This window comes from Typopeltis vanoorti, chromosome 2 (assembly GCF_054136105.1).
Source record: "Typopeltis vanoorti isolate ZY-2024b chromosome 2, IOZ_Tvanoo_1.0, whole genome shotgun sequence".
Taxonomy (NCBI): domain Eukaryota; kingdom Metazoa; phylum Arthropoda; class Arachnida; order Uropygi; family Thelyphonidae; genus Typopeltis; species Typopeltis vanoorti.
Genome location: NC_143550.1, coordinates 4,818,208 through 4,841,337, shown reverse-complemented (window position 1 = coordinate 4,841,337; position 23,130 = coordinate 4,818,208). Strand labels below are relative to the sequence as shown.

At 35.9% G+C, this 23,130-nt stretch overlaps 1 protein-coding gene across 2 annotated transcripts in view; it reads right to left on the bottom strand.

The window, feature by feature from the left end:
• Positions 1-18,935: 18,935 nt before the first annotated feature.
• Positions 18,936-23,130, bottom strand: part of LOC150108792 (kinesin-like protein KIF11-B) — a 706,328-nt gene continuing 702,133 nt past the window's right edge. The window contains exon 25 of one of the 2 annotated variants that reach the window (XM_090403242.1): positions 18,936-21,145. The gene's annotated coding sequence lies outside the window, so the exon portion shown is untranslated. Of the gene's footprint in view, positions 21,146-21,376; positions 21,975-23,130 lie in introns of those variants that run through there. The other variant, XM_090403252.1, reaches the window with a different exon arrangement.

Below are 23,130 nucleotides of genomic sequence, written 5' to 3'. Positions count from 1 at the left end.
GTGTGACTATTATTTGCAGTAATGCTTCAGAAGATCATATGTTAAAACGATTACTCGTTAATCGATTCTTAAGACCGCGGTTAACGAAAGGTGTGAATTTTAACAAGTTAACAGCGCTGGAAGTTAAAAGTTAAAAGCGCTGAAATAAAAAAGTTGGGTTACAAAAGAAATTTTTAATGAATGGTTCCATCAATGTTTTGTTCCAGAAGTTAAACGCTACTTGATGAGAAAAAAATCTGGACTTTACAAATTTTATTGATTATAGACAATGTGCCTGTCCATCCCATTTTAGAACATCAGAATGTGGAGTTTTGTTTTCTGCCACCTGATACAACATCCTTAATACAGTCACTAGATCATAGTGTGATCGTTACCTTCAAAACTTACTACATAAGAGCATTCCAATACATTTTGGATAAACTAGATAAGGATAATTTACTGACAGTTATTGATGTGTGGAAGAAATTTTCTATTTTGGATTCATCAAACTTGTTAAGTTGGTGTTATCAGGATTGAAAGCATGAAGTTTATATGCATGTTGTAAAGCTACTTGGCCAGAATGTGTGAAAAAGAAGAACTCCTTACCTTTGCATACAACCGAATATCCCAATATCATCAGATTAGCACATGCAGTTGGCGGAGGATTTGATGATTTTTCGTCTGCAGATAATAGAAGCTGTCTTTGAGAATCTCGATGATAAAGAAAAAAGTGATAGTGATGAAAAGATTTTCTATTCACTGCAGGATTAATTAAATAAGGGCATGAAATGGCTAGTAAAATTGCAAAGTCATTTTCTGACACATGATCCAAATACTAAATGACTGAACAGTTTAAACGTGAACTGAAATCATGTATGGTACGATATGAAGAATTGTGCAAAAATCGTCAAAATAGGATTTCAGTGATTAATTTCAAAGTTAGTGGGGAAAAAAAATCAACCTTCAGAATTATTTGAAATTTGTGCTAATTTAATTCCTTTTACTGAAGAAAACATTTCGCCATTGCATTCTGAACAGGACGGCCAAAGTGTTTAAGTGATGGAAGCGATTTCAGTCTCACACAAAAGAATGCAGCTCATCTCAGAAAGTGATGGCAAATAAAATTTAACTAATAAAGGGTGTCCCAAAATTCACGCAAGATTTAAATTTAGCGCCATTTGTGGGGTAAAGTGTTGCCAACGAGAAAAAAAGACAGCGTGACAGCTGACAGTTCAGGGTTATTAAAAATGGAGCGCTACACGAAAGAACAACGCATTTTCATTGTTGAGCAATATTTTAAAAATAATGAAGGTTTGGCAGCTACAGTTCGCAATTTTCGTACAAAACATAGTCGGAATAGTGATTTAACTTCATCAACTGTGAAAAGATTAATTTAAAAATTCAAGGAAACTGGATCAATTAGTGATCTTATACACTCTGGCAGTCCTTCAACAAGTCGTTCAACAGAAAACATCGAAGCAGTTCGTGAGAGTGTTGCTGAGAGTCCAGGAACATCAATTCGGAACCGTGGTCTTGAATTGGGCATTTCGAGAAGCTCTCTACAGCGTATTCTCACAAAAGATTTGCATCTTTATGCTTACAAAGTTCAATTGACTCAAGAACTGAGCCTACTGACCACACACAGTGAAGAGAGTTCGTTGAATGGACTATGAAACAAGTGGATGCTTATTTTTCGAACAAAATTATCTTCACCGATGAAGCTCATTTTCATCTTGATGGCTTCGTTAATCGACAAAATTGTCGCATTTGGGGTTCAGAAAATCCACGAGTGATTGTTGAGACACAAATGCATCCACAACGTGTCACTGTTTAGTGCGGATTTTGGGCTGGAGGCATCATCGGTCCTTTCTTCTTCGAAAATGAGACTGGTAAAGCAATAACAGTTAATGGTGCTCGCTATCGCGACATGATAATCCAGTTTTTTGTGCCTAAATTGCAAGATATGGATGTGGACGACATGTGGTTTCAACAAGACGGTGCCACATGCCATACAGCCCGAGAAACAATTCAATTACTGCATTAGTCATTTCCTGGTCGTGTAATTTCCCGTTTTGGTGATCAGAATTGCTCCCTCCCAGATCATGTGACTTAACGCCGTTGGACTTTTTTCTTTGGGGTTTTTTGAAGTCTAAGGTTTATGCCAACAAGCCTACGACCACCCACCCCTTGAAGGAGGAAATTGAGCGCTGTATCAACGAAATTCAGCCACATTTAATGCAAAACAGTCATGGAAAATTTCGACAAAAGAGTGCGTATGTGCCAGCAAAGCCATGGAGGCCATTTACCCGATATGCTATTCCATGCATAACCCTATACTGTATACTTCATGAATCAATAAGAAATTACAATTTTTAATTAAAAACCTGTGTTTTCTATCAAAATTACTTCTTGCGTGAATTTTGGGACACCCTGTATATGTTTTGTTTGAAAATAACTTATTGTTCGTATCGGGTTTTCACATCTGGAACCGTTCTTCTATTTTTTAATATGAACTGTATGGTATTTTACACGGTTTTCATTTACACTATTTTTTCTGGAACCATTCTACAGTGTAAATGGACAAAAGGGTGTAGTATGGGTTCTACAGTCGATTTTCTTGAGTTTAAGGGATGATATTCCGAGTTTCAGGGAGAAAAACCCGCATGCCCATGCAAGAGATCGACTAACTCGGGAACTGGGCGAAAAAAAAAGGCTTGGTAAACGTCCTTCTATTCGACCACTAAACTTTAATTCGAAGCCTAATTGTTAAAATTACTTAATTAATTAGCATAAAATAAATTATAACGATTCATTTATTAGTGTAGAGACTAGGCTACCGCGAAGCAATGGTATCAATTGAAGTAGGCTAACATAAAGAGTCATATTCAGGGCCACCCCTTCCTCCTTATTTTTCGTATAGTATGCCAATTTCGCCTCTACCAAAAAAAAAAATTGTCTCCCCGTGCAATTGCACATCTTGCACAATCGGTAGAGCCGGCCTTGATCATATTGGTGCTTTATTATTATTGTCATTATTATTATTATGTGACTCCTTCAGGAAGTCCAAAGGCTCATCAATGGAGAGTGTGCCAACAGCATTGAACTAATGATCCCTTTCCAACTACTAACTTCGCTCAAACTTGCTAAATGTTTTGCGTGAGCCATTAGTAACAGAGGGTCTACCAATCGACCAACCAATGATTGAATTGTTATACCTGTAAATAAATGTGAATAATCTTTTTTTCATATTATCTTTTCATTTTTGATGTCTAGTGTTAGTAATACGTATAAAAGTAGTGTTTTGTATCATACAGAGAAGAATAGAGATCTGCAAGATGTCCAACTGTGTCAGGCAGACTGCAAAATAGAGTATACAAACGAACATGCAGGTAGATTATTATGTCTGTACATGAATTATAGGAGTATCAGAAATAGAGTGGTAGTGTTTGTTGCATTAATAAATATGTTGCACCCTCAGATTGTAGGAGTTAGTGAGACATGGCTATCAGAATCAGACCTACTAACTGGTATCGAGTGTCATGGATACAGTATTTTTAGGAAGGATAGAGTGGATAGGAGAGGAGGGGGAACGCTGCTAATGATAATGGATGACTTAAATCCAGTTAAGACCTATGAATGTAGTAACACTACTAACAATATTTCATGTGGCAGTTAGTTTGAAGCCATCTGGTGTGAGGTGGAATCTAATAAGACAAATTACATAGTGGGGTCTTGTTACATACATGGTGGATCGGTTGCTGGTGATGAAGAAATGCATCACAAAATAGAAAAGGTGAGCAGGAAAAGAATAATCATAATGGGAGACTTTATTTATCCAAATATTGATTGGTAGCAGTAGAATCTCACGAGAAGAATGAAAAAGCATTTATTGAGCTGTTGAGGGAAAAACTTCCTCAAGCAGCATGCGACAGAAGGAACTCGAGGTCAAATAGTATTAGATTTGATTATAATGTCAAAAGGGGTTTCATTTAAAGACATAACTATTCTGCCTCCAGTGGGTGACAGCGATTTTGCGGTACTCACTTGGGAAGTGACTAAGTTTATGGATGTTCCATTCAGAAAAGGTTACATGCTGAACTACAAAGCAGGAAATTATGACCAACTGAGGAGTATACTGAGGTCAGAGGAATGGGATCGGTTGCTGGATGGAAAGTATATTGACAGTACATGGGAGGCATTTAAACAATACTTAAATGATGCGATATCAGAATGTTCGAAGAATAAATACAGTAGGAGTCAAATGGATGTGTAATTTTATTAAGCAAGAGATTCGTAAGAAAAGGACGATGTAGAAGGAATACCATTTGCATAAGGATGACGTCCGTTATGAACGTTATAAGCAGCAGGCTGGAATAGGCCTGCTGCTTATAATAAATATCCTGGTTAAAGGCCATTCCTTTGACCAGGATATTTATTGAGTCTCAGAACAGGGAAGATTCCACAGAAATGGAAGGAATGTATGGTAATTATATTGCACAAGGGTGGTGCAAAGACCGATTATTCCAACTATCGACCAATTCGTAGCTCAGGAGTGGTGAAGATTTTGGAAAAATTGGTCAGGGCCACATGCAGAAATGGGTTGACAGTGAATATCTACTTTGCAATGAACATGGGTTTTCTAAAGGAAGGTTATGTTTCAGCAACTTTCTCACATTCTATAACAATGTTATCATTGAACTAGACAAGGGGAATGAACATACCTGATACGTTTGGATTTTGCTAAGGCTTTTGACAGGATACAGCATGGCAGACTACTGCATAAATTGGATAAAATGGGTTTCAGTTATACAATATTAGCATGGATAAGAGGATGGCTGACTTAAATATATATCAAAAAGTGGTATACGGGTGATCTGAGTCTGCAAGTTTTAAGGTAACAAGTGGTGTACCATTTATTCAATCTGTACATTAATGATTTTGAGGATTTGACAATTGACATACAATTATTTGCTGTGCAGAATGATTTGAATAGGCTAAAAATGTGCGCAAGGGAAAATGGGAGTCAGTAAATGTAAAGTCATTCACTTTGGCATGATTAGATATCCAATGTCGTATTATATTGGTGGAATTAGGCTAGGGAGCTTGGATTGTTAATAGATAGGAAGTTGAAGTTTAGGGGCCATGTGGCAAAGATTGCAAATACAACTCAATAAATAATTGCAATGCTGAAACGAAAGTTCACATGTAAAGATAAGGATGCTATTTTGCCTCTTTACAGGCCTTGATATTAACTCACTTGGACTATTGTGTGCATGTCTGGTCTCCTGGTTTTCATTGTGATTCTGATATATTGGAGAGAGTACAAAGGAGAGTGTTAAAAATGATATCAGGATTGTGGAATATTGATTATGAAGACAGGGCTGATATGATTGAGACTTACAAACTTCTGAAAGGGTCATACAGGATATTAATCGATGGAATTTTTCAATTTATGGAGGGTGGGGAAAGGAAGAGGGCATCATTGGAAGCTGAGACTGAAGGCCGCCAAGAAGCGTGTGAGTAGTGGTGAGCTATGGAAATTTTAACAAAGAGCTCGCATCGTGTGTAGCTCAGTGGAAGTGGCGCTTGCCTCCTCTGTGCTTGGCCGCTTGAAGTTAGACCTAGGTTCTAGTCTAGTCGCGTACTGGAGGAACTGTTTTCTAAGCCTATCTTCGAACGGTTCCCGAGTTAGTCGATTTTTGGCACGGGAAAGCGGGTTTTTCTTCGCGGAAACTCGTGTTTTTCGTCCCGTAAACTCAAGAAAATCGACCGTAGTAACCACATTATTTCAGACAGTGACATATCTTGTTAGGGTTAGGTACCAAGAGATGGCAACACTTGTTTGCCAGCCTCTTCATCGGTGGCTGCTATAATTAGTGATAGACATGGGCCAGCAATCTCTGATTGGCTACTAGTGGAGATTGAACTGCCAACCCAGTCTCCAAAAGCTAGATAGGGTATAAAGGCCTTGCCTACTCCCTATTAGGGAATAGGTAGGCAGTGATTAATACCCTTGGAGGGTAATGGATGGCAATGCTGTAGCCAATGAAGTTCTGAGGACTGACTATTGCTGTTATCCTCCTGCCATGATCAGAGCTTTAATAGTTCAATAACACCTTATCCCTTCACTGTCCTCTACAGATAACGGGGAAGATGAAAAGCATTCTTGCTTCGCCCCTTTAAGCCAGTCCTTATAAGGACTATTAGGGAATAAAAGGCGTTAGTTGATTTTTTTTCCTCGCATTCTCGATCAAAAAAAAAAAAAAAAGCCGTCTTTTACACAAAAACTTTTATTAATACAGCTTGTGTACAAATTCCAATCAACCTCTGAAGGCTATCATTTTTAAACAAATATTTCATTATCTAAGCATGAAATATTTGCACGCAATCAACTGTGTTAATTTATCTTACATAAGAAACACATTTTTTCAACTATCAAAATATAATAAGAATGGAAACTTTTATAATCTTTTATAAAATATTTGATTGGCTACTGGATTTACCGTACGATTGGGTACCAGAAGGGTAAAGATAGCGCATGCGTTTATATTATTTTCAAACTTAGGCGTATTCGTTATAGAGGAGTCGAAACAATAATTCCAAATAATCTATACACTGCCGAATAGATAATTTTTGTAAGGTTACAGTATGAGTTTGTTGCATAATATGTTTAAAAAAAAAATTTTTTTTTGTTGAAAAAATAAAAAAAGTAAACAAGAAGAGGCTCACAAATTTGAGAAAAATTTAACAAAGAGCTCGCGCGAGCCCATTACAGCTCACCTATGCGTGTGAGGGCTAGAGTTTTCTCTCAGAGGGTGGTGCCTGTTTGGAATGGATTGCCATTGGATGTTGTGAGTGAAAGTAGTGTGAATGAATTCAAGAATAAATATAATAGCTGGTGTGTAGTATGTGGCCTTCGTCGATGAGTCTCTCTTAATAATAATAATATAAGACAATGTTGATGTAGGTACTGAAAGCCATATGATTCATCTTGTAAACAGACGACGTAAACTTCCTGTCCTGTCAGGTGTCTTCTCCCTCCAGGAGATTGACGACCATGTCTCCACCATGTCCTATTCTGCGCCTCTCTGCTGCATTCCTCATGAGAGATAGGTCCAGTCTTCTATATTTTTCATCCACTCCAGTCTGTCTTCCTCTTTCCCTCAACAGTTCCTTCGAGAAGAGTCCTTTGTAGGCAGCTATTTCTCAGAATATGTCCAAAATATCTGTTTTCTCTTTTTAATTTCTTTCATCAGGCTCCTGTTGTCGCCTGCCATCTCTAGTACCTCTTCATATCTTTTTTTTCTTTCCATGATATTCTCATAATTCTTCGCAGCATCCACATTTCAAAGGACTCCAGTTTTTTCACACTCAGATTGGAGAGTGTGTATGTCTCTACTCCATATAATAATGTAGACCATATGTAGCATTTGGAGATTCTTAGTCTTGTTTTCAGATTTAATTCTCTAGATGTTAGTAGATTTTTCATACTGTTGAAAGTTGACCTTGCGATTTCAATCCTTTTTCTAATTTCCTCTTCTGTCCTGCCATTCTCTGTGGTCAAGTGTCCGAGGTATATGTATTTTTGCACCTGTTCTAATTTATTTCCTTTTATATCGATACATATTTTTGGTATTTTCTTTTCTCTTGAAATTATGATATTTGTCTTTTTAAAGTTGAAACTGACGCCATACTGTTCGCCATACTTGAGGGTTTCATCTATAGGATTTTTGAGGTCACATCTGTTTTCATCTAGAAGAACCGTGTCATCTGCATATTTTAGGTTATTAATATTTCTGCCCCCTACAGTGATTCCTTTGAGGTTATTAATTTTATTAAATATTTCTTCTGTGTATAGGTTAGAGAATCGGAGAAAAGACACAGCCTTGTCTCACACCTTTCTGAACTGGGAATTCTTCTGAGGTCTCTCTATTTATTCTCAAAGATGCATTGTTCCCAGTAAAGATTAGTTAATAGCCTAATGTCTTTTCCATCCATGCCTATTTTTGAAAGGATTTCAATTAATTGTTCATGTTGGACATTGTCGAATGCCTTTTTGTAATATATGAAGAAGAGGTACACATCTTTTTGTTTTTCTAGATATCTTTCTATGATGGTTCTGATGTTGAAAATACCTTCTCTTGTACCTACATTTTCCTTGAAGCCACTTTGTGTATCATTTATTTGTTTATTTTCTTTTTTTTCTTTCGAGAATAACGTATAGGAGTACTTTTGATACTTGACCGATTGTCCTGAACTCTTCACATCTTGTAGCTTTTGTTTTTTTTTGGGGAATTGGAACGAAAATTGAGTGAATAATATCTTTGGGTAGAAATTCAGTCTCGTATATTTTATTGCATAATTTTGTAAGAAATTTCAGTCCTTCATCGAGAGCCCTCAACCATTCTGCCAAGATGTTATCTATTCCTGCAGCTTTGTCGTTTTAGTTTTCTGATGGCATTTTCAACTTCACAGAGTAAAATGGATGGTCCTTCTAAATCAGTCTCTTCAGGATTATCATTTCTTTGTTGTTCATATAATTTCCTTGTGTATTCAATCCATCTTTCCATGATGTGATTTCTTTTTTATCCATTAGAATATGGTCTCTTGAGTCTCTAATGACAATTGCATTGTTTGCTGTATTTGTCCTGCTTGTCATTTCTCTGATTTTTTCATGCATTTCTCTACTTCTGTGTTTTCTATCAAGGTTTTCTATATCTATACATTTATATTTAATCCATTCTTCTTTGGCTTTACTGCATTCTTTTTTTATTTCATTATTCATGCTTTTATATTCAGGTTTGTTCTTTAACTTTTTTCTTTGTTCCATCAACGTCAGTATTTTTTTCATTCATCCAAGGTTTATTCCTTTTCCTTTTTAATTGTGGGAGTGTATTTTTGGCTGCTTCATTGATGCTATTCTTGAATGTTTGCCAGTTCATGTTAATTTCATCAATTGGCGTTCTATTTTCTGTGACTTGTGGTGTCAGACTTGTTAAGGGATTTTGTGAATTCTTTTATAAAGCAGTCTTTAACTTCTTGGTTGTTAAGTGAGTCTGAATTATAAGTTTCTCTTATGAATGGTTGGCTTGGTATCTCAAGTTTTATTTTGATTTTTGCAATCACTGGGTTGTGGTGCGATCCAATGTCTGCTCCAGGATATGTTTTTGTTTGTGTTATTGCATTTCGGAATCTTTTGCTCATTATTATATAGTCGATTTGGTTTCTATAGATGTCACAAGAGCTTGTCCAGGTATATAGTCTTCTGGGAGGATGTTTAAACAGTGTGTTGGCAATTATTAGGTCATTGGTTTCACAGAATTGAATTAATCTTTCACCTCTTTCATTTATGATTCCAAGCCCTTGGTTTCCCATGCAAAATGAGATTTTTTCTGAGCCCACTTTTGCATTTAGGTCGTCCATCAGTATAATAACATCATCTGATTTAGCACTGGAGATTGCAGCTTGGATGACTTCATAAAGTTGTTCCAACTCTTGGTCTGGGTAATCTTGGGTTGGTGCATATGCTTATATAATATACAGGTTGAATGGTTGTGCAGTTATTTTCGCTTATGATTCTGTCATTTATAGGCAGACTTCAGAAACCATGGTCAGGAGAAGTGCTGTAGGCCACTGTAAAGATGCCAGCAAGTAGAAGAAAAGGCTCTGTCCTGCGCGGCTCTTTGCAATTCCACCAAGGTGGTGGTGAGAAATCTGCAAGAATAGGGGGATGCTAAGAATCTCGCAGAGGAAGGCAGATCACCATCTGGAAATTCGACACTATTTATTGGTTCCTTCACCACCAGAACTCTGTCTTCTGACTCCCATATCGATTTCCTGCTTCAAGAACTGCAAAATGTAAAGTTTGATGTCCTCGCTATTTGTGAAACCAAGAAGCTCTGAATTAACAGCAAAATGGAACAATGGCAACCAAATTTTCCTGGGAGCCTCAGATAACACTACAAGGGCTGGAGGAGTTGGCTTCATCATTAACGAAAAGCTAACTAAAAATATTATTTCTTGTACAATCCATTCTGAACGACTAGGAACACTAATATTAAAAATTGGAGAATCCATAACAATAAAAATAATAGTAGCCTACACACCCACCTCAACAGCTGACAAAGAAGAAATAGGAAATTTCTATGAACACCTACGAGAAACATTACTGAAAAAAAAACAACATACACAATAGTGTGGGAGATTTCAATGCAAAGATACAGGTACAGGATTTATTGAAGAAAAATATATTGGACTGTGGGGGAAAGAAATGAACGAGGTGAACTCCTGGCAGAAAAGGCTGTACATTATGAATAGTTTCTTTAATAACAGAACTGGAAAAAGATGGACTTGGCAATCTCCAAATGGAGAGACAAGAAATGAAATTGATTTTATCCTAACAGTTTGCAAAAGAATAATAAAAAATGTCGAAGTCATTGGGAAAACTTACTGCGATATTCATTCAGACCACCGTCCAATAAGAGCCACTCTCAAAATACATTAAAAAAAAAAAAAAAAAATGAAGAACGCATACGGGAGCAGTCCAACCATAAAAACGCTCAAAACAAATAAACCCAGAAGAATTTAGAAAAAAGGTGGAAGAAACCGACTGGAAATGAAAAAATGACATCGACGAAGATTTAACAAATTTTAACAATAAATTAATGAACTGCAAAGAAAGAACCTTGTATGTACTTCCTCCTAAGACCAGGAAACGCCTATCAGCAAGAACAATAGAACTATTGAAGAAAAGAATACTGAAAGATCATCTAGAATATAAAATTATTTGTAAACAATGAGGCAGAATATCAAAGACGACTATAACATATATAGAACAACAAAATTGGCAGAAGCAGCTAGGCTCTGCGGTAGCCTAAAAAAAGTAGAAAAACAAATAAATCTAAAGCAACCACTACCATCAGCCTTCATAGACAATCACAGACACACAAACAGAGGTGAAATGGAAAAAATAGTAAAATCGTTTTATGAGAACCTTTACTCATCTAAGCAAGTAATCACAGCTCCAGTACCAGACGAAAATTTGGAAAATCTGGAAATACCATGTCCTACCTGAAGAAATAAAAATGGCTATCCACCATATGAAAAATGACCGATCACCAGGAATTGATGGTATATAAAATCTGATGAATTAAAAATGGGTGAATACTCTTTAAAGCTCTAGCAGAAAGGTTTACCCGATATATACAATTAAGGAAAGTATCTACTGAATGGAAAACATCAGACCATAATTCTGCATAAAAAAGATAATAAAGAAGACATCAGTAACTACAGACCTATCTGTCTATTAGTACACACACATATTCACCAGAATCATCCTAAACCGAATACAAACCTCCGTCAATGAAAATAGCTGCAAAGAACAGGCCAGCCGGTTTCAATAAAGGCTTTTCAGCAATAGATCACATTCAAACTATTACTCAGCTAACAGAAAGATGCAGAGAATACCAGATCCCATTTTGTCTTCTTTTTATAGATTTTAAAAAGGCATTTGACACTGTTGGGCATAACGCAGTTTTCCAAGCTTTAATAGAACAAGGCATAGAAAAAGCAAACATCCAACTCATAAAAGATATCTACAAAGAAAGCACAACAAATATCACCATTTTCAATCACCCGATTAAAATTAACTTAAGTAGAGGAGTACGTCAGGGTGATGTCTTATCACCTAATCTCTTCACATCTACTCTGGACAGCATCATTTGAAAAATTGACATGAAAGATGGAATTGATGGTGAAATATTAAATATCCTATTATTCGCCGATGATGTAGTATTAATATCTCACTCACCCAAACAAAACAAGATGGATGAAAAACAAATACTGTAAAGATCATACAATCACTCTAGAATCTCACACCATTGAAAAAGTTGAAGAATACATCTACCTCGGCCAGTCCATAAAAATGAATAATGATATATCAAATAAAATAACAAGGAGAAAAAGAGCTGCTTGGATAGCCTTCAACAAAGAGCCCATCTTTTCAATAGTTACATCTCACCAGCATTAACTTATGGAAGTGAAACATGGAACACAACTTTAAAAGAAGAACAAAGCTTAATAACAACTCGTGCAATAGAAAGAATATGCAATATAAACAAAATAGACCAAGACACACAGAAATCAGGAAGAAGTCTGGACTCAGATATAATGAAAACCATCGACAACAGCAAAAGATGGGCAGGACATCTCGCCAGAATGAATGACAACAGATGGACAGTCAGAGTTACAAACTGGTATCCGAGAGATACCAAAAAGGAAACCTGGAAGACCCAACGATTAAGAAAGTTGGAAGAAAATAGAGAAGAAAAGCCCTGCAACCATCAGCTCTTATAGCCACAGGTCCATCAAGATAATCCCCGTAGAGATTTTGAAATTCTATTACTTAGGACAAGCGCCTCCATTAAGGTGTAAGTCACTGCCAGAGTAGATTATAGTGTGATTTTTTCTTCTGTTCTTTTTTGTATCTGTCCACCTCACTTCACTGATACCTACAATATCGACCTTCATCACTTCTAATTCCTGGAGTAGGTTATCTAATTTGCCTGCCTCGTAGAGTGTTCTGACGTTCCATGTTACTATTTTCAAGAGATTGCTCCTGGTTTTCAGACCAGGGAAATCTGAGAATATCCTCCCTGGAGGGTTTGGAATATTATCTTCATACACCTCAGTAGTTCTTGTCTTACAATTCCCAGTTTCAAGCTCTTTTTCCCTGTAGCTATAAGAGCTGATGGTTGCAGGGGTTTCAACCACATCTCTAACTTCATATTGTGATATGGATGACAATGGATAAATAAGTAGTGAGGCTCCGATCTCTTCCACGACGGCTGGCCTCATGTCCCTTAGATGTCAGGAGTGTGCCCTCGATGTGCCACACATCTTGCTGTCATGCCCATGATCACTTCTGCCATCTTGGCTATTCCAGACTTTGTGCACATAAGGGGTGACATTCCCTATTTATAGCATTCTATATTGCTGATACCCTCACTTAGTTTAGTCCGCCAGCCGAGACGGTTTACCGGGGTGTGGCCGCTGGTGTGCACTACCAACTTCTTGGAGCCATAAGTGAGAGGTGAGTGTATGTGAGGACCAGAGCCCAACATCCTGACCCTGAGATCAACGGCTGACATCGATACTAAGGTGCTACCTCTCCATACACCCCGATAAATACAGTAATAATAATATAAATGTATTTTGTCATCTTTATGATTTTCATAAAAAGATTTTATAAGATATAACATAGTATATAACAGGGGTGGCCGGAGTTTTGGCGGCAAGAGCCATAGTTACCTACCAGAAATTGTTAAGAGCCACGAATTTATTTTTTGGAACATTTTTAAGGGCAACATCAAGAGCTTCTTTAATATCAACGCCAGAGTAATCTTTTAATGCTATTAAATCTAATAATTCTTCTCACGTCACTCCGTCCTCAAGAACGGAACGAAACGAATAAAAATTGCTAATTGTGGTCGGCCTGTAATATCAGTTGATTCTTTTGTATCTTTTTAAATTTTCTGACAAGGTAATATAAATAACTACATTGCCGAACAGCAATGTAGTTAATTGAAGAATTAAATTTAAAACAACAGAAAATTAAGAAAAATTAGAAATATTTTTTGTTAGTTGAGCTGCAATAAAACTTAAGAGCCACATGCGGTTCCCAAGCTGCAGTTAGGCCACCGTGGGTATATATATAACATATATATATACTAAACAAAATATGTGTTAATGGACTTTTATGTTATCAGTAAGGCTTCTGGTCAATAGTAGGCTAATCGTAGTTAAGGTTTTGGGCAGTCAAAAGTTATACGCGGATTTTCGAACAACGCCAAGAGGTTGGGTAAGCACTCCTAAGCCCCGCATTGTTCATTGGTCAACTGTATATTGGTTAAAAACTTCTCTTCAGGCATAACGGTAGTGGACTTTTGAGTCGTCATCATCTACTCGTCCATCCTATCCTAAGATGGGTTGAATCTACCCTCCCATACAGAGGAGGCTTACAGCTAATTAATGCAACCGGGTAGCCATTCCTTGCTGCATCCCCTAAGGGCAGTATTTCTGAGTGTAGTCCATGTGTGCACGGAACCGGTTTGCCTATTCCAGGGTACAAAAACTGGAGTTTCCGGGTGAAAAAACTCTTACCTCCGTATTAGACCGGCTAACTCACCTTTCACTGAAAGAGACCAGATATAAAGATTTACTCACGTCACTGACGAGAATCGAACCCAGGTCTTTCCGACCAAAGGGCTTCGTGTATATTGACTGAGCAACGGAGGCTCGTGACTGACTTTTTAGTATGAAATGTAATTTTCCAAATGCTTTACACCCAAGCATCGTGCGTCTTTTAATTTCGTCCATGGATATCTGTCGTCCAAAGTATATATGAAATTAAACAAGTAGATCACTACATATACTTTGGACAAGAGATATCAATGGAACAAAATATCGTGGAAGAAAGATGTATGATGCTGGGGTAGTAAGCAAAGCAGCCACGCATTTTATTCCCATAGACTGAGGAGGCATTTCAATCACCACCATTAGTCAATCAGAAATAACTGACCCATGACTATCACTAATCATACATGACGTCTAGTGAAGAGAGGTGGCTGACAAGTGCCACTGTGTTGTGGTCACTAATCACCACTGTTTGCTGCCTGAAAATAGTGAGTTTCACGGTCGATTTTGAGTTTTTCAGGAACCAGTAGAATTAAACTTACGACGCTCACTCTTCGGGTGATCTAATTTGAAGGTTATCAAAAATAGCTTTTATTCCCTAATAGGGAGTAGGAGATTAAACTGCCCACTAGATAGAGCTGTTCAGTCTATCTAGTGGGCAGTTTAATCTCCACTGGTAGCCAATCAGAGATAGCTAGTCCAAGGCTATCAATAATTTAAGCGACCTGTAGCAAAGAGACGGCTCAACAAGTCTCACAATCCCATGGTTTCTAACCCTAACACAATATTTTTAATATCTGCAAGTGTGGCGTTTATGGTCAATTATCTTGAATTTCGGGAGAAAAACCCCACTTGCCAATGCCAGAGATCGACTAACTCGAGAACCAGTCGAAAAAAGTTCCACTGATCAGCGACTAGAATTGAACTAATGATGCTCTCTCTTTGGGCAGTTTAGCACTAAGGAGTGGAAATATCACTTCCACTGAGCTAGATGGAAAGATCTTTGCAGGGTATTTTGCTAATCATTGTATATAAAACTAATAAAAAAAATCAGCTGACACCTTTTATTCCCTTATAGGGAGTAGGCGAGGCCATTTTAGCCCTAACTTTTGGAGACGGTGAGCAGTCGAATTTTCACTGGTAGCTAAGATATCAGAGATAGCTGACCAAAGGCTATCAGTAATTAAGTGGCATGCAGTGAAGAGACGGCTAACAAGTGCCGCCATCTTGTGATTCCTAACCCTAATACATTTTTAAGGTCTGAAAAACTGTGGGTTCTACGGTCAATTTCCTTGCATTTACTGAACGAAAAACTCAAATTTCCGGGAGGAAACACTAGCTTGCCCATGCTAGGGATCGACAAATTCAGGAACCGATTTTAAAAAAGTTCCAGTCTGCGGCGAGAATCGAAATGGCAGTGCTTTTCTCAGACGGCTTTGCACTAAGGAGTGCAAATGCCACTTTCACCCAGGAGTCACACTAGCTCTTTATCACATTAAATTTCTAAATGCTATGCATTGTGGGAAGGGTAGTGACCCTTCCCATAATGCATAGCACTATACATGTCCACAAGGAGATGTGCTTTGCATTATGGGATACTAAAGCAAGTGATGTGAAGTCATCAGCTTCTTTATACGAGTTTTCCCAGTCCTGAAAATAGTTCGGGTGCAAACTTGTTTGCTTACACTTGGATAAAGGATTAAACAAAGTATATAATTTCTTGGTATTTGAAGTTTAGCTTTGCAGCTGATCTCTGTGTTGGATATACAATCACTCAATTTAATAATTTTAATTGTAGTATATGTAATGGGTTTTTATGTCTTCTTTTCAGTGGAAGCAACACCTCTCTTTCAATTTTATTATGTGACCCATCTAAATAGTCCAAAGACTCAAGGGAGTGAGTGCACTTACTCTATAACTCTCCATCTCCACCACTCAATCCACCAACTACAGCGAACTGCAACTACCATCATCATCTACACTAATGCCATCTACTTCCCACCACCACTAGCATTTTCACAGACAATCACAAACATCCATGCACATGGTAGGATTCCAACCCATACCCTTTTGGCTAGAGAGCAATATGCTAACCACTCCACCAACCCAGGCTGGCATCATCTGCCATCATTAGCACCAATAATATATTTATAAAGTTTAGAATTTATTGTGAAACATTAACACAGAACAAGCAATGGTGAACAGTTCATAAAACCTGCATATTGGCTGATTAGCCAGAGAATCATGTCCCTAAAATCTTCATGTTTTACTAAATTATTAATTGAATAATGCAGGACTCAAGTAAAGAATCTTAATTCCTGGAAATGATAGTGCAATTGCTCTTGTTCCATACATCCCATCTTTTTGTGGATCCATACCAAAAGAGGTCTTTGTATTCTCTCTCTCTCTCCAGATGTTGAGGTGCATTTACAAACAGAATGATGTAAATGGTAAATAAAGGCTACCTAATTTCTTGCCAGTAATCTGCTTAGAAAACCTGAATGCAGGGGCTTCGGATTTGCACTTTGGGCTCTCAATATTCTTTTAAGATAGTTTTAAAACTATCAGTTAGTCCAGTTCCTAGAGTATCCGTTGCAGGTAGATAACAAATAAAATATTCCATAGGAACATTTTCTTTGCTTATGAGAGAGAGAATGTGAACACCTGATATGAATTTAGAACAATTATGAGCCAACTATTCCATTTAGTGTACTTTTATCAGGGTAACAACTGACTACAATACTTTGCTTTTCTAATTAAGACAATCACTTTCTTTTTTTTCTGCCATTAATAAAAGTAATGATATTTAGCATAGATAATTTACATTCCATAGATTAGTTCAAATTTCAATGAATATGTTCATTAGATATGAATCAAATTTTGCTGTAATTCCATACTTTTAAATGTTCACCTTATTTTTCTAATACAATTCACCTGAAGTTGCTTCCATGTAGCTGAACACTATGTATGGCTAAAATCTAATTTTTCAATTAATTTGTTCAATAATCTTTGTTGTGCAACATTAATCTTTCTTAAGCAAACATTGAATTCTTTCTATTAAAAAAAATCTTAGAAATTTCATATAACTTGCTTCATGTTTTAGTAAATTATTAGTTGAAACAATGCAGGACACAAGTAAAGAATGCTAAATTATTTTCTCACTTAAAATTACATGGGAAGCTTTCCCAATCAAACTACTTGTTGAGATGACCTGTCATCTATAAAAGGCCCAACAACGAAAGCAATAAATAACAGTGGGTTTTGAAGAAATTGGAATTTCTGGTCAACTTCATGTTCTGAAATGGGCATGAATAGAAGATTGCAGAAAAGTGCCTGCCATGAACATTAATGGACATGGGCAAGTGGGTCTTTTCTCCTAGAAACTCGTGAAAATCGATTGTAGAACCGACACAATTTCAGATTATAACATTGTAATATGGCAGATATGTAATTTAGCAGTTCTGTAGACAGCATTCAGCATTAAGATGTGTTTTTAGCTAAATAATGAGTTTAATAAAATTAAACAAATATAACCCTACAAGTTTCATAAGTCATCAAACTTAACACCATCAGGGGGTATGAACAAAAGCTGTACAAAAAAGAGACCAGAAACAATTACAGATGTTATCAGAACTTCAGAATTGGTACATATATAAATATGCAAGCAGAATAAAAACATTAAATTAATTATTGTATACGTGTTGTAACAATGCTGGTTGCTGTTGAAATGTTCTACAGAACACGACAGCGCATGTAGCACTGCATGTGCTGTATCCTAGGTCCTCCTTTTAACGAAAGCAGACCAAACTTGATGTAGGATTTAGACTTGATTTTTGTTACACTGTATGGGGATCTGCAGCATTTGTGAGGCTTCCTTGAACTTTTTTTGTAAAGCAATCATGATCAATATAAGGCATTTCTGTTTGTCACCAAACTACTTGATGGCCTATAGTAGTTGTATGAGATGCAAAACCTGATTTATGCTGTTTTCTTTTTTTCAATGTTGCTTACATGTTTGGACATGTGGATCTCCCCCGAACTTTCTGTTTGGCAAATACCACATGTGGTATTTGCAAACATTTGCTCTTGTGGTATCTACATAGCAAATACCATAAGAGCAATGAATCTTAAACACTTTTTTTTTTTTTTTTTCATGGGATGATGTGGAAGTTTTGGTGAATGTAAGAATCTGGAGACTTTATGCAATAGTAAAAAAAGACATTTTGATCAATATAAGGCATTCATGTTTGTCACCAGAACTACGTGATGGCTGGTGGTAGCTTATGGGATGCCAGACATGATTTATGGTGTATTCTTAAAGAATCTCATTGTAATTCTTAAAGAATTATGAGATAAAAACATAATAATAGTCAAGGCAGACAAAAGAAATGCAACAGTAGTTATGGACAGATGAATATGAAAACCTTGGGAGTTTTTTTGATATAGGGCAAGTAGAAAGAAGCTAAAAAGATAAATGAACATCCTATTAGCTTCTTTCTACTTGCCTTATATCAAAAAAACTTCCAAGGGTTTTCTTGGCCTGCAATGCTCTAATTTCTGCTTATACTGCACCTTACCCACTGAGTCACTCTCCTCATCTGCTCTTTATACTCTTCATATAACTCATGCCTTCTTCCAGATTATTAATTTAAATTTATCAGTACATTTTACAATTTATACATAGCAGCTTTTCTCAAATTTTTATGGCATATTAACACAAGAAAACAAAATTTAAAAAAAATATTCAACTCATTTTAATATAATTATGCTGATAATTGTACACCAAGTTTATTTTTTCTTAAGTTTATTTAATTTTTAAGTAAATAATTAACAATACTGTACATACAAGTGCAAGCTTAACTGATAAGCAATAATGATATACTTCAATATATTTCAGCATTTTAAGATTGTGAAGAACATAACTGCATACATAAATTAAATGTGCAGTGCAATCAGGTAAGGAATACACTGTGTACATTAACTACATATACATACATATAACCACTCAGTAAATGAAGGATAACAAAAGAGACTATTCTTACAACAAAGTAGGTAATATACATATACACAAACACACATCAATCCCCACTCCACAACATACACAGGGTTGCCATAACTATAACATATCATGGTTTTAGAGAAATTTGTGACAGAATTAATAACTAATACATATAAGCCTAAGAGTAGTTTAATGATAAGTAATTAACAAATATATCACAGATAATGCATTCCACTATGAAAATGAGACCATTAGCAACACACTAACAAGAAGTTCCAAAACACTAATGGTAGAATGTTGTTATATAAATATTTCCTGTTGGTAATGTTTAGACCCAATCCCTTTGCTCCAAACTTTCAGTAAAGATATATAATATACATCTGTAGTCTGTATTAACTTCATGTTGCTCAAGACCAGACTTATGGGATGTCTTGTAGTAGTTGTATTGGTGTTCTTGAAGTCTTCTCAATGCACCATTTGGTCTGTTCAAAATGTGTCAGATGGCATACACAAGGTAAACTCTCCTGAGAGAATCTTTCATAGATATTTTATATACACACACACACACAACTGCCATAGCTACATTAGAAGTGTTGGTGGACAAAGGATTTTTTCTATTTTCATTTTTTTTTTTTTTAATATAAACTTGAAACTCTAGTCTAGAGATCAAATCTGCACTTCAACCACTCCAGGCTTCTAATTGGCAGGACAGTAATCTCACACCAGGCTTCATATTCATCTCCCACCTAAAGACATCCACATTCAAGTTCATGAGAGGATTTGAACCCACAGTCTGTTGGACAGAGAGTGACAACTAAGTCAACCAGGCTATCAAAGCATGGTAATAAGAGAGACAGTTTGCTGGTGGGAAGGAAGGTGGATAAACATGCAATGTAGAGGCTAGAATCCATGTTCAATGTCAGAATTATAAGAAGTTGGACTGTATCTGTAATATGGTGAATTTTCTGGGAGATTAAAATCCATTACACTACACAATCCTGTTTTGTGGTAAGTTATAGGGTTGGAGCAGACAAAGTGAGCTCTGCTAAATAGTGTTTTTTTCAAAAACAATATTAAACAAACAGTTCATCATTAGTGATGTTCTATCACCATTTTCATTTGGGGCTTGTACCATGAATGTGACATCCATGTTGTTTGTTCTATCTTCTCACAATATATTGATGACTGATTATTTTTTCAGATGAAAATATCTGATGCATTTGATAATTACCTATTATTATTGAACTAATCTTGTGTTTATGTATTAAAGTTATTATAACATACCAGTGCAGTTTATGTGTGTGAGCAAAATGAATATTTCAAGAACTCCATAATAATATAAAATTCAACAAATGATATAAAAACCTGTATAAAATAATTGTGAACATTTTCATTATAAAAATACAATCTTAATCTCTCTCTCTCTCTTTTTCTCCTCTTTTCAAATTTAGGAGACACAAAATTTCAAAATGAATAGCAGGAACATCTGGAAGAAACTGCAAGTGGCATGTTTTCCCTTTTTCTTCTGCTCACTCACAGCATAAATTAAACACACACACATAAAGAAAGAATACAAATAATTTCAAACACGTAATAATTGAAATGAACATAAATTAAAGATGAGCAAAGTAAAATAACTCGCCCAGTGCAAATACTTCACAAAACATCCTGGTTCATATTTGAAATATACTGTGACTTATGATCACTAGAGATGTCACAGTAATGATTGTCATGTATAAAATATCAAATTTAGTATTTCAGGACTCAAGTCTATCCAGCTAAACTGGAATAATTACCACCATTGAAAATTATTTTATTCATCCAGAGCAACTCTAATTTTGAATGTTGTATTGAATTGTGTACTTACAAATGGTCAGATTGAAACAAACATTGAGATGGCTCAAGGAAATGTCTTAAGGATCTCAAATACCCAACTTCAATAGCATCTATATAGCTAGGAGCAGAGGAATGATCCTGCATACAGACAAAATGGATTTAATAAGTGCTTATTCATTTTTCACTATGTGCTTAAAATGGGAAACGTTTATATAAAAAACAATTTTGAATTAAAAAAAAAAATCACTCAACTCAGAAGGAGTCTTAACTGTGTTAGAAACACAAGACTGCCAAATTGATAACATGTATGCTACTACTTATTACACATTCATTGGCTAGTTATCCATTTTGAAAAAAAAAAAAAAAAAAAAAAAAAAAAAAAAAAAAAAAAAAAAAAAAATCTTTCTATCTAGAAGTACCCGTTCGATGAGAATGTTGGTTGAGTTATTACAAAAACTACAGTCAATATTTTGAAATGGCTAAGTACGATGATAAATCTCTGCACATGCCACATCATAGTTAAAAAAAAAAAAAAAAAAATCTGAAATTTATTTTCATTAGCAAATGCGGCAAATTGTAAGTTTCAGAAAAATAGCATCATATTTTAAAATTTTATAAATGCATTACTATCAGTTAATATAATTTTTCTGCTACTTTTTTAAAAAGATTTTCAGATAGTTTAAACTTTCAATGCTATATTATCGTAATTATTTCCACACTTTTCCTGGAGAGAAGGAGAGCTGACACCCTACACAAAAATATTGTATCAGCTTGGGAAAAAGATTTTCATTAGTAGCTTTTAGTTAATCTACTTTTCACCCCCCCCCCCTTCTTTATCTCCTGAATGACTACAAGTATTCTGAATGACCCAGAATATTGTTAACTCCTTTCCCAAATAAATCTCTAATTTAACTGCCAGTCATGCAGTCATGATGGTGCACTGATGACACAATCCATTTGATAAGGGCTACAAAGAAAAAGAAAAATTTAAATAAAGGAACATTCAATGTTAACAAAATAAATACATTCAGTAATCTACAATTTATCCAACCTTATGGGGAAGGTAATTTGCCATTCTAATTAAAGGGTTAGATGATTAATTGAAGGCTCATTTCAGATGAACAGTAGATTACTCTACATATCTATGACAATGACATGTGAAAAAAACACAAAAAAAAGACAATACTAAAATAAAATTTTTAAAAAATTACTTAGTTACTTTATTTAGCTGGTTCTTTTCTACCTGATAGCAAAAACATAAAGTTCGCAGCATTTTTCTGCTCTTTGGCTATACTTGGCATCATTCTATTTTTATTCCACTCTTTCAGTGTGTTTTGGATGCTACTTGCCTATGTACGTACAGGTATTTCAGTAGGCCTTATTCTCTGCTTTCTTGTTTTCCACACCACCTTTTCTGTAACCATTTAAGCTGAGTTTCCTTGATAAGTATTTTAAGAAGTAAACTCACAAACTTGTTCTTGTCTCTTCTGGTTTTAGGTTCTATTTTCTTAAGAAAATTTCAAGTGGTTTGCAGTTGGTGTTGGACTATCTTTAAAGACCATAGCAAAAAATTATAATGAAAATGACATCAGGCAATGTAATCTGCAGAGTTTTGTATCTAGAACACAAAGAAATGATGTGATTAAAACATTTAGACTTGATGGATGAATATTTCCTAGTGAACAATGGAGAACTTTTGATATGGCAGGACAAGTGGCCATTCTCAAAAAAACTGTTTAGGGTAGCAGTAGTAGGTAAGAGTGATAAGGTGCTTTTTATTGAATGAAGGAGTCACAGGATTGGGTGACTTATGGATCAAATCTAAACTGGGCGGAGATCTCCACACTGTCTTTAAGGAATGTAGATAAAAAAAAAATGGGGATCTGACCTAATGTCTAATCTGCATCCCTATTGGTATGTGCCCCATTAGGACTTAGCCAATCAAATTGTATCCTCAATTGGTTTAAAGCACAAATACATTTGATGGTACAGCATGATGACATTTCATGTCAGCTGGAGCACTGTCCAGGTGTGGACGTATCAAGGCCTTATAAACAGGAATAACAACTTTATCTCTACTTGTTAATGTGTTCTTCAATAGCTAAATATCTTATGGGCTACCT